This window comes from Rhea americana, unplaced genomic scaffold (genome assembly GCF_003343005.1).
Source record: "Rhea americana isolate MKP2758 unplaced genomic scaffold, rheAme1 scaffold_185, whole genome shotgun sequence".
Classification (NCBI taxonomy): Eukaryota; Metazoa; Chordata; class Aves; order Rheiformes; family Rheidae; genus Rhea; species Rhea americana.
The window spans coordinates 720,278-732,990 of NW_028185983.1; positions in this window are offsets into that span (position 1 = coordinate 720,278).

Here is a 12,713-nt window from a genome sequence, read left to right on the forward strand (position 1 = left end):
AGTTTAACATGATACACAGCTGTCGTACCATTGCTGCATTGAATTAATTATCATTTTTTTAGAAGGTAAAATTGCTATAAGAAGAGTTTTTCTTCTTATAGCAATTTCTGGTACCTGGATATAAACTCCCTGGGAATTAGCTAATGAGGAGCTGAGGTAYAAAACTCACTAGCAAGATATCAAGCAAGGCACATAATGAATAACTTTCTGCTGGCTTAATTGGTGATCTGCAGCACTTGTGAGGCCACCACTTTGGGGCACCCTGTGTATAAGATATCCACAAACCAGGGAACTCAGACAACAGTTTCTTGAATGGTTAGGGGACTCGAGTGTATGACATATAAGGACAGATCCCTTTTACTTGATGTTAAGTTTTCTCATGTAACCATTAATTTGAGGAACCTCAAGCATATCATAAGAGTCATATCTGGAGATCCAAAGTTAAAACATCCCAATAGAGTTTTCAGCAAATCTTGTAACTAGAGAGGAAGTAAAATGAAGATATTCAGACTTGGTTCTAAATTACCTAGCAGTGTAATCTCTGCAAGATGGCTTCAAATTAGTGGATTCTTGTTTAATGGAGCAATTATTTCCCTATTCTAATTAATGGCAGCTTCAATTAACAGTATCTAACTACCTTGAGAGTTTCRTTTTTGTCTGTTGCTTTGCATGCATATGCCCAAGAATTTCAATATGCAAAAGGTGCTCATAAAAACAATTGAATTTTGTACAAATATCTAAAGTGCACTTAGCCACATCCCCACACTTCCTTCTCTCTTTTAAGTACTATTTATCCTGAGGCAATAGTGAGAAATCAATATATGCAAGTGCTCCCAGCAATGCAGTGCAGGCATGTGTAAAATGATCTTTTTGAGCATCCCAATTAAGTAAAGGTGAAACAAAATCTGTTCTTGAGACTCCCAGAGTATTCAAAAGCACTTGAGAGAAACCAGAGGTGAGACAGCTTATGTGAGAACTGAACACAGATCTTTTTTCTAGACAAGATATATTTGGCATTTGGGTATTAAGTTTTACTTTACATTTGCAATAAATAAGTCAAAATTTAAGAGTTAAATATTTAGCAATAGATTATGTTAGGATGCATACAATATGTTATATATTGCTATATTGAATGTCAATACTATGATTAAAATTGACAATATAGAAGTATTATATCTCTAAAAAATGATTATTACAAAGGAATATATATTTTTGTTTGTTCAATAATTTAAGTTAAGCTGATAAAGCTAATTTGCATTCATTTTCCTGGAATAGGACTTTGCTGTCAAATTTCCTTTATGTGGTACCAACTTAACATCAGGTCCTATGATAAATACATATATATACAGTGTAATTATTTTAGATTACATCACTTACTTTGTACTTTATTAGATTAAATTTGTTTTGAAATTATGCTACTCCAGTACATAGTAATTCTTGAATATATTCAATGAATACCTCATAGTTTTGTGATGCCTTTCATTTAAAACCATCCATCTTTCAATTTCTTTCCTCTGAAATGGTATATTATATTAGCTAATTAGAAAGAATTGTGCTGCATACCCTACACTACACAGAAACTTTCAGTATAATGTTCTGTCAGTCTTTTTCAATAATTGATTTTTTTTTGACTCAGCACTCAACGTGCTTTAGATGGTACATTCTCAGAATTCTGTGAGTAATAAAAAAGATTCAAGATTTTGAGTTCTTGCATTCAGTATCAGTGAATTTCATTTCATAGAGTAATGGAATATGTCTGGAACTAATGATGTGCAATTCATGTACTTTAGGAGGACTTATACAAAATATTCAGCTAACTCTTACTTACTTTCCCCCAAAAYAGATGTGCATATGCACACACACATACACACACACACACGCCAAAATATTTTCAGTCCCAGCTACTAGAAATCAATCCTTACATTACACAGAAAAAAAAGGCACTTTTAGATTCAGCATGATACTGAGGAGCAGACTACACCTGTCCTGTAATATGCTGTTGCCTAAAGCAAATAGAACAAAGGGCAAGAGGTTACATACTAGGTAGAGGTGAAAAAAAAAATCAATTGTAAAAGTGCCATTAGCCTTTGCAGAAACATAGATTGGCAACGTCTTCAGCAGGTACTCCTGGGACAGCTCTTGCCTGAAATCTGAGAAACAACTTTGATAAAATGTCTTGTCCATCACTGAGCACCAAATGCAGAATTACGCTGTGTAAAGAAGTCACAGGGCCCACAGTGCTCCTTAAATTCACCAGGTCAGGCTCCAGTGCTCGCCAGCAGATTGATGCTTTATGCTGAAACAAGGTTGAGACCTATCAGTCTGACATGTAACTGCTTGGTCCCTGAAAATCCCATGAATATAGATCAGAAAGAGTGACTAGGTAGAGGTAGGATCCTAAAGACAACATAACAAGCTCAGTGATACTCTGTCATATGCAAATATTTGGTGTTATCATCCTTTTTTCCCTGCCCTCCCATCTCCACACACAGTTTCTTTTTTTTTAATTGCTTTTATCATTTTGTGAGTCATTATCTTGCACAGAAAGTCCAATTATTGCAGTAAATAAATAAAAGGCAGCTAAAAGGATTGTTTTTGCAGTATATTAACAGGGAAAAGGTTTCTGTCCAAGTTAAACACTCTAAATCTTTAAGTATTACATAAGATAATATAAACAGACATACTAAAGACATTTTTTCCATAAAATTTTATGTTACAATGAATGGAAACATTCACCTTTACCTGGATAGTGTTGCAATATTCCAAAGGATGGTTTTTAGGTAGGATTGGTAGGGACACGTAGTTCACAGCTTCAGGCAGTTAGACTTCCAATTGACAGTCTGTTTGAATCCACATGCATCCATTTCACTGAAGAGCTCATGAGCAGAAGTAGGAAACTTCAGGTCTGGCTTAAAGAACTGCTGTTACAAATCATAGAGAAAAGCAAAAAACACCACCAACAAAATACAACTTCACTCAGTTCATGCATTGGTGGSGGAGGCAGCCTTTCTTGTCTTCTGCAGCTGATCAGCAAGAATCTTTAACAGCAGATTTCCTGCATTAAATTATGGTGCAAACAGTAACAAAATCTCCTGCCACTCCTTTGACTTTACGGGAAATTGTACTCCTAAATATTCTCATCTCAAACTTAAAATATAAGCTTTGAGATCACTTCTGCCCTGTTATAACATTCCTTCCCTAATAAGCAAAGAGCATCTTGGAACAATTTAAACTCTTTCTCTTACYATTTTTTCAAATACTCTTTCAAGCTCAACACTCATTCATAGATTAAGAAATAATTCTTTTTTCTCATTTTGCCTCTAAACTTAGGTAACAGATAAGGACCCTTTCAGGATCCTGCATGGAGGAAGCAGGCCAACAACTAGGATCAGAGCCCTGGACTTCAGGACAGCGGACTTTGGCCTCTTCAGGGAACTACTTGGAGAAATCCCACGGATTAGCACTCTAGAAATAAAGGGGATCCAAGAGAGCTGTCTAATATTCAAGCATCACTTCCTACAAGCTCAAGATTCAGCACATCCTTATAAGTAGAAAGTCCAGCAAAGCAGGCAGGAGGCCTGCATGGATAAGCAAGGAGTGCCTGGCAAAATACAGAGGAAGAAAGTATACAAAACGTAGAAGAAGGCACAAGCCATTAGGGAGGAATATCAAAATGTTTTTGGAGTATACAGGGATGTRATGAGGAAGGCTAAGCCCCATTCGGAATTAAATGTGGCAAGAAATGTCAAGGACAACAAGAAGGGCTTCAAATACATCAGTGGCAAGAGGAAGACTAGGGAAAATGTGGGCCCACTACTGAATGGGATGAGGGCCCTGGTGACGAAGGAGGCTGAGAAGAGAGTTACTGAAAGCATTCTCAGCTTCAGTCTTCACTGCTAAGGGCAGCTGTCAGGAATCCCAGAGCCTGGAAATGAGATCAGAAGTCTGGAGAAAGGCAGACTATCCCTTGGTCAAGAAGGATCAGATTAGAGATCTTTTAGGCACACCTGACATCCAGAAATCCATGGGCCTTGATGGGATACACTCACAAGTACTGAGGGTGCTGGCAGATGTTGTTGCTAGGCCACTCTCCATTCTCCTTGAAAGGTCCTGGAGAATGGAGAGGTGCCCGAGGAGTAAAAGAAAGTTAATGTCACTCCAGTTTTCAGGAAGGTCAAGAAGGAGGAGCCAGGCAACTACAGGCCAGTCAGGYTCACCCCCATCCCTGGAAAGGTGATGGAACAGCTCATCCTGGATGCCATCTCTAAGCATGTGGAAGAAAAGAAGGTGATCGGCCGTAGCCAGCATGGATTYACCAWGGGGAAATCCTACTCAACCAATCTGATAGCCTTCTGTGATGGCATGACTGGCTGGGTCRATGAGGGGAGAGCAGTGGATGTTGTGTACCTTGACTTCAGCCAGGCTTTTGACACTGTCTCCCATAACATCCTCCTAGGCAAGCTCAGGAAGTGTGGGTTAGATGAGTAGACAGTGAGGTGGATTGAGAACTGGCTGAAAGGCAGAGCTCAGAGGGTTGTCATCAGTGGCGCAGAGTCCAGTTGGAGGCCTGTAGCTAGTGGTGACCCCCAGGGGTCAGTACTGAGTCGAGTCTTGTTCAACTTATTCATCAGTGACCTGGATGAAGGGACAGAGTGTGTCCTCAGCAAGTTTGCTGATGCTACCAAGCAGAGAGGAGTGGCTGATACAGCTGAGGGCTGTGCTGGCATTCAAAGAGACTAGGACAGGCTGGAGAGTTGGGCGGAGAGGAACCTCCTGAGGTTCAACCAGGGCAAGTGCAGAGTCTTGCACCTGGGAGAGGAATAACTCCATTCACCATTACAAGCTGGAGGTTGACCCTCTGGACAGCAGCTCTGCAGAGRAGGACCTGGGAGTGCTGGTGGACAACAAGTTGAGTATGAGCCAGCAATGTGCCCTTGTGGCCAAGAAGGCCAATGTTCTCCTGGGGTGCATTAGGAAGAGTGTTGCCAGCAGGTGGAGGGGGGTGATCCTGCCCCTCTACTCAGCCCTGCTGAGGCCTTGTCTGGAGTACTGTATCCAGTTCTGGGCTCCTCAGTACAAGAGAGACCTGGAGCTACTGGAGAGAGTCTAGCATAGGGCTACAAAGATGATCAGAGGGCTGGAGCATCTGCCCTATGAGGAACGGCTGTGAGAGCTGAGCCTCTTCAGCCTGGGGAAGAGACGWCTGAGAGGGGATCTTGTCAATGTCTATAAATATCTTCAGGGAGGGTGTCAAAAGGATGCAGCTGGACTCTTTTAAGTTGGGCCAAGTGAAAGAATAAGAGGCAATGGGCACAAAYTGAATTACAGGAAGTTCTACCTGAATATGAGGAGGAATTTCTTTGCTGTGAGAGGCACAGAGCACTGGTACAGATTGCCCAGAGAGGTAGTGGAATTTCCTTCTCTGGAGATATTCCAAACCCACCTGGACGTGATGCTGTCTAACATGCTCTAGGTGACCCTGCTTGAGCAGGGGGGKTGGACTAGATGATCTCCAGAGGTCCCTTCTAACCTTAGCTGTTCTGTGTGTGTGATTAGCGAAGGCCTCCAATAGAAGGAGACTTAGAAGAGATGGGCAAAGACAATGTGATCAAGAATCTCAGGGAAGRAGGTGTGGAGTGACTGACCACAGCTACTGCTGAGAATGCTGAATTTATCTCGATACTAAGGGACCAGAAGGGTCTTTGTTCTGTCCCCCTGTATCAGCTGGGTGGATCGGTTGGCTGCGTAACGCTTTGTCCTTGAGTTARCCAAAAGAGTGAAAATTTCCTACTTGATTAGCTAGACAGCTTGGGTTACAGGAAGGAAGGAGTGTATACCTATATCAGCCCAATATAGAGTGTAAACTGAAGAACAAACAAAATAAACTTTGAACAGCAATAGGCTGAGCAGTTTTCAGCTTGTGTATTCCTCCCTGGCAGCTTGGGACATCCAGCATCATGATGGCGAGCATACTAGAGAGACCCATCAAAAGAATCACATTTACATTGTGTTCCAACTTCAAATAAATAAATTTGATATTAAACATTAAATTAAATATGTGGATTATCTAAAAGAATCCGGACAGAGGGTGTWGGACTCATGACAACCTGTTTCTAATCACTTCTACCAGACTCCTAATATTATTGCATTTGAATAGCTACATCATTTTCCTCTCACCTTCTTATTACTCCCAAACATACTTAAAGAGAGTCAGTATCTTTCCGAGGGCTTTTGTGCTGAACTAGGTAAGTGGGTGAATTTGCTTGGTTTAGGGGTAGTGTTTGCTTTTTTCCTGAAAAAACATGCTCGTTCCCTGACCTTCCCAGCAGAAAATCACTATACATGCTATAAGTGATTTTTTTTTTGAAAATAGGTGGTCAGAATCACATGCAATATACTATTTGAGATGTTATCTGTACCGTGGATACTGGCACCACTTTCTCTGTTGCCTTTCTCTACTACAGATACTTAGAGAGGTCTTAGCATCACTTTAGTCTTTTTTTTCAAAGCTGTTGCTCGTAGTGAGCCTATGACTGAAAAACTATACTCAGATCTTGTTCCTTTTCTATCATCTCCAGCTAATGATGTACTTCTATATAGTAAAACTTCTGATTATTACTCAATTAGTGCATCACTTTGAAATTTTGTACTAAGGATCTCATTTCTTTTACTATTAGGCAACAAGGTCTTCTAATTATTCTTGCAGTATTATCTCATTCTTTACAGAATCAGCAGTACCTCCAAATTATGAGCGTAGACCTCCTTCAGGATATTAATGAACTCAGCTTTACAGATTTAAGCAAATTTCATTCTTATACCCATATGAAAAAGTCTAAACAAATAAAAAACAAAGTCCCCTGGAAACTGCCATCCTCCAGCACAGGCTTTAGCACAAAATTTTGTAAGAGAGATTGGTTTCAGCTCCAAATCTAGTCCCCATTCTGGCCACGATTACTAAAAACAGTGTTACATTTATGTCTTACATTAGCACATATAAGCCAATAATTACACATGGCTTTTTATTATTGCTTATGTTACATTCATTACCCTCACTTCCATGAACAATTAGAAAACTGAATTGTCTTCAAGAAGTTTTGCTACTCATAGCCGTAGTTGTACTCATACTGGTACAGCATTATTAATATGGAATTTTGCAATGTTTTAGAAGATATTTTCTGCAAAAAAAAGTGTATGAGTTGCATAAAAGCTGTTATATTTCATTAAAATTAATCATAAAGAAGGTTGAAATACAGACTCCTTTTTCAGCAATTGCTGGATACAGGAATTTTTATTTTATATAATAGTTACCTTGGAAGCAGTTTTTGTTCAGGAAACCTTTCACAATATTTCTGTTATTTRTTTGGACTTTGCAAAGCTATACCATTCCTTTTGATCAGGTGTTTTCAATCAACAGTTGTCAAACTAAGCAGGATTGCACTGCCAACAAGACTATAGTTCTTATAAAGGTTGCAATATTTCCTAATAAAAATGCTGAGGAGTGATTAATGAAAGTGCCAGGTTTTGGCAGGCTTACAGAGATATTTTTAGGAAAAAAAAGATTGTGCTTATTTAGAACATCTAGTCCCTAGCTGAGTACTCATACAAGATAGCCAAAAATCAGTAGCCTCTTCAGAAAATACTAGAAGTTTGTCTGCCCACCATTTGTATGGCCAGTATTAGTGTACTGTCTAGGAAATTCAACTCTAAATTCTCTAATTCCAGACAATACAGGTATTTTTTATATTTGAAAGTCTGCTGCATAATCCAAATATGCTGTCTAAAATCATGGCTTTTTCTTTTTGTGCTACAAGACCAATGTTTCTACCACTCTGCAATGTCTCATCTTGTGATGTAACAATCATAAAATAGGATGAGAGTGTTATTTTACCTTTGTTCTGAAATACTGTGGAAAATACCATCTTTTATTTCTCATTCAAATCTATTTTGAATGGATCATTAGCTCCATCACTAGCGTTTAGAAGAATAGCTGGGGTAAAATTGATGAAAGTTTGTTGTGCCATTTTCTTCAAAATCATATCTTTTAGTTCTAACAATAAACAATATCCTAGCGTAAAATTATCTTTCCTTGTAAACTACACAATGCAAAGTTCATGATCGTTTGGACATCATGGTAGTGCTATATACTGAAATTTAGATTGTGGAAAGCAATGTTAATTATGATTAACAAATAACATTGCAGGAACTGGGAGTTTTAAAGAAGAGAGACATCACAATTTGCAGACTGCTCTAGAACTTAAAAATGGCTTTTGGTAATCTATGAACAGGATAATTTACTCCTGGCCAATTTTTTTTTTTTTTTTTTTTTTTTGTCTATTTCTTTCTACTAAATTGAATTAGGACAGCAAAATATATCTGAGCTACACATAGCTTTCTATTCACTCTGAACCAATTCATTTAAAACGTGAAGCTACTTCTTTAAGAAAAACATCACTTACTATTTTTTTCAATATTTAGGACTCTGACACTATAGCAAAGTTAGCCTAACTGATGGTATTATTGTACTGCAATGCTATATCCTTTATTTTTTATGAGGCTTCAATATCGAATTATGAGCAAAAGCATGTTTCTATTAGCTACAAGTCAATAAACAATATCTTTAAAAATAACCTCATTTTGGTGAGGAAAGGTTGGGAAAGAATTAACACTGGCTGTCAGTTGTATCAGTAGTCAACAACAATTACTGAAATAACCCATGTTATATTTGTACTATGGGTATGCTTCCGCTATTCCCCCAAATGACATTAATATGTGAGGACAACAGTGCTGGTTCTTCTACAAGGAAAAAGCAAATCATATTTTGCAGTTCTCATACTTTTCCTTTCTTATAACAATTTGAAAAATGTTACAGTTTAAACCAGTAATAGTGTTGTAGCCACTACAAGGACATAAAAGTTCGTGATACTCTTTCTCCCTACAAACCTTGCAACAGTTTTATATTGATATAATTTTTCTGTAGTTTTTTTTTTTTTTAGTAAATTTCATGGATTTTTTTTTTCTTGTACTGTAGAAAATTCCATTTAGATTTCTTAGCAGGGACTATAAAGTGGATGGGAAAATCCACCTGCTGCACAGGCATCTAAAGTAGGCAGCACTTACTCACTGTGAACATGGCCAATATGTGACTGTGCCAGTATCTAAAAATTCCAACTGTAAACCAGAATCTGGCATGTTCTTGAAACGTAACAAGGGAGGAAAAATCTTTGTTCCTAGAAATATGTCTACATTGTAGTAAAAAAACATAGGTTTTAGTCTGGTGGCTCTAGTACGAGGATAGGGTAGCACACATTAGCTAGGATTTCAAATAACTGATAATGCCTAAGTTGTGAAGCTGTGGACACCTGTGCTATTAGTACCACTGAGAAAATCTGGTATATCTGACTGTGCAATTTTGACTGTATTTTCAACATAGGCTAGTTTAGATCAACATAATAGAAGATCGCTAGCTCAGTTACTGATACCTTCGTAACCAGGTATTTGACCGTACAGTTCCCACTTCTGTACTATGCCCAGGCAGTAATTCATTGTTCAGTTTATGTGACCACTCTAGGCTAAAGTTTCCAAAGAGAGTCCCGGTGGTGTATATAAGATGAAAAATAAGTACATAGAGGAAATATTACCCTGCAATAAGTGTAAGTTTCAGATTTGAATGGAAAACATATTTCATTCAGAGAAAAGCCTTTGCAGAGTTCCAYGTTAGGGGAAAAATGAATGAAAGAGGTACAAATACATAGTTGTAGTTCTGAATTTTCTTTGAGGATGTCCAACTTATGAAAGCCTGCATTTTCAGATGAAATTAATATAAATAAAAGTATTTATTAGGTAGATCTGACGTACAAATTAAGACATGAAAGTAAAAGCACAAGGAGAATAGCACAGGTAAACATCCTTACTTGATGCTAGAGACAGTGCAAAAGACTTAAGAGTTTATTATTCTAACAGGATTTAGAGAGCTTAGTATACTCTCTCTTTTTAGATTTAAAACAGGAGCAGGTTTTTATATGACAAAGAAACTGTATCTGATCTGCATGAGGAGCCTGAAGACTCTAAGGCAAGGGGGAGACGACTACCCTTTAGAGAATAAGAATTGCTTGAAATGTCATCCTAATCACTGGCCAGAAGCTCTCTATAGATTTTGGTCAGCTGAGTTAATGTTTTTTCCCTGCTAGATTTATGCCATTTTCTCCTTTTGAGTTCAGCATTGCTTCAGGCTGTTAGAAAAAGGCTGCTGAATCCAGCATTGAGACTAGACACGAGCTCGGTTGCACGGTGCTTTTAAAGAAGCTGCGTTGTGGTGCAGGAGCAGCCAAGAGCACAGCCAAAAAGGTAACAGAAAATGCATCCCTACCCAGAGTACCCAGGCCCTGGARTCTGTGGCTTCAGCATCCTGTGTGCTCTGATAATGATCGGCCCGAACACTTCAGGACATGTTGGGTATGAGTCATCACACTGGAAATGTTAAGTGCAAGTCCATGCCTACTACAGCTACACACTTGGTTGAACTGTGGGAGGAATTTTCATGTCTTGTCAAAAATAAGCCCATCTGTTGCTTGTATAGGATAAGGAAAATGGTGAAATTCTGTTTGTTACTGGAGTTGTTCTTGATTTAGAACAAAAATGCAAACGAAAGCAGAATTTCGCTAAAGAAATCACTTGACATTCTGTGCTTCTCTGAATATTATTGGTATACTTGACCATTTACATGTATTTTAAAGCAAACTAATCTCTTTAAGGAGCATGTGAGTTATTAGAACATGTCCTTTATCTATGAAACATTAAATTATTGCCATTTTAACTTAGATAAGCACTGAACCTTTCATCAATATAAGAAATCCTATACTTTATTTTCCTAAAGTTAAATGAGATGAAATAGCTGCCAATTGCTCTTTCTAGTGGAGGGGTACTATTAAGAATTGTCTCTTCAAATGAGATCTCCTTCAGTTTTTCACAAAAGTATATCTTTTTCAGCATAGAAAATAATATAAATGCATATAAATTCTATTTCAATTATTTAGTAAGGAATACTTATCTTCTTAATTTTAATTTAAATATCTATCTCTCTATCTATCTCTCTATATATCTTCTTTTGGAAAGAGAACTAATGTTTTACATTAGCAGGGCAAAACAAGCTTTCAATAAGCGTYTCTGTTCAGCATCTTTTTTTACCCATAGTATCTTTCTTGAAATAATAAAGCCTTCAAATGAAGAACCTAATAAGGGTCTTAGTCTGAGGCTGCAAGAAGACTTTAAAGACTAGTAATGTAAGCTTAAATTAAATAAGCCACTTTCCTGTTTCTCTGAAGAAGATGCAAATGTCTGAAATCCAGGTTGGTTTGACAGGCCTCAGACAACTTTTGTCAACGTATCAGTTATGAGCTGTGATTTTTCCCCCGCCCCAATTTGTCCAATGCAATAGAATAATACTCTTAAGTTCCATGTGACAACCCTTGGGTTGAACATGGAGACTTAGTTTGACATATAATCATACATTTTGTCTGCTCTGTGTATTTCTAAACTGAAATAGGGAAAGGTATTTACAATGCAAGAATGCAGGGATTGCATTCTTGATCATTGCAATGTGATCAAGAAACTCTTTCTCATTAGGTCATCTAAGTATGAAGTATATTTTTTGAGATAAATTATGTGAATGAATATTTCAGAAAGTTCACAGATGATAACATCTGAAAGTACAAGTTCACTGGGACTCTTCTGCTATGTGCTAGAGAGAGATTTCCTCTCTCTCACTCCCTCTTTTTTTTTTTTTTGGTAACTTGGACTGCTTTCAGTTACATGTTTCAGAAGCAAGGTTTGGATCCTCAAAATGCTTGCACAATTAACATTCATTGATTTTAATAAATACAATGCCAAAACTCAAAACTCTACTTGAGCTGTGATAACCATGCTACAATCTATTTTGTGATRTATATTATTACATTTGTGTAGTAATATACTTTAGTTTTATAGATTTTATTGCCTTTGTGCTGGCCACTTCTGAACTGATAACTGGGGAATTGTAGAGTTCTGTACATATATTTTAACTACTGTGCTCTGAACAGATATTTCCACTGATAAGTTATTTTTTTTTTTCMCTGTAGTAATTGCTCCAGGAACAGATTCTTAGTTTGCAGGGAATGAAAGATCTGAGCTGAAGCATGTGCAGAGGAGTAAAAAAGTATTTGYGGACTTCACTTTTATATTTCTATTATCCAAGTGGTTATATCTTTTGCAACTAGCTCAAAACTAATCAGTCTCAAGAGATATCTCTAATAAAAGGAGGCAAATTTGCTCTTACTGCTACCTTGACTTTAAGCCCAGCATTGCAGGGCTATTTTTCTATCACCTATGTAAATAAAAATTAGAATTAAAAAAATCTTAAGTATACAGCTGCAATCAGACACACATTTTTGTAGCAGTGAGAATTATGGGGTTTTGTTGTAGGTTTTCTTCTGATGCATACCTTGATAGTGTGAATATGGATTAAATTTATGTACACTGTTCCCTGTAGAAGCTGTGGGTTCACAACTGAAAATTTCTGGCACTTTGTAACAAAGAACAAGTTCTTTTATGGTTTAGGRGGGAAGAGGGAAGATTATAAATTTTTCACTGGGATAGATCAACCTTTCTTTTTAAATTAAAACAGAAGTATAAAATAAAAGGTATTTTTTCATTATATGCAGCTATCACATCACGGAACG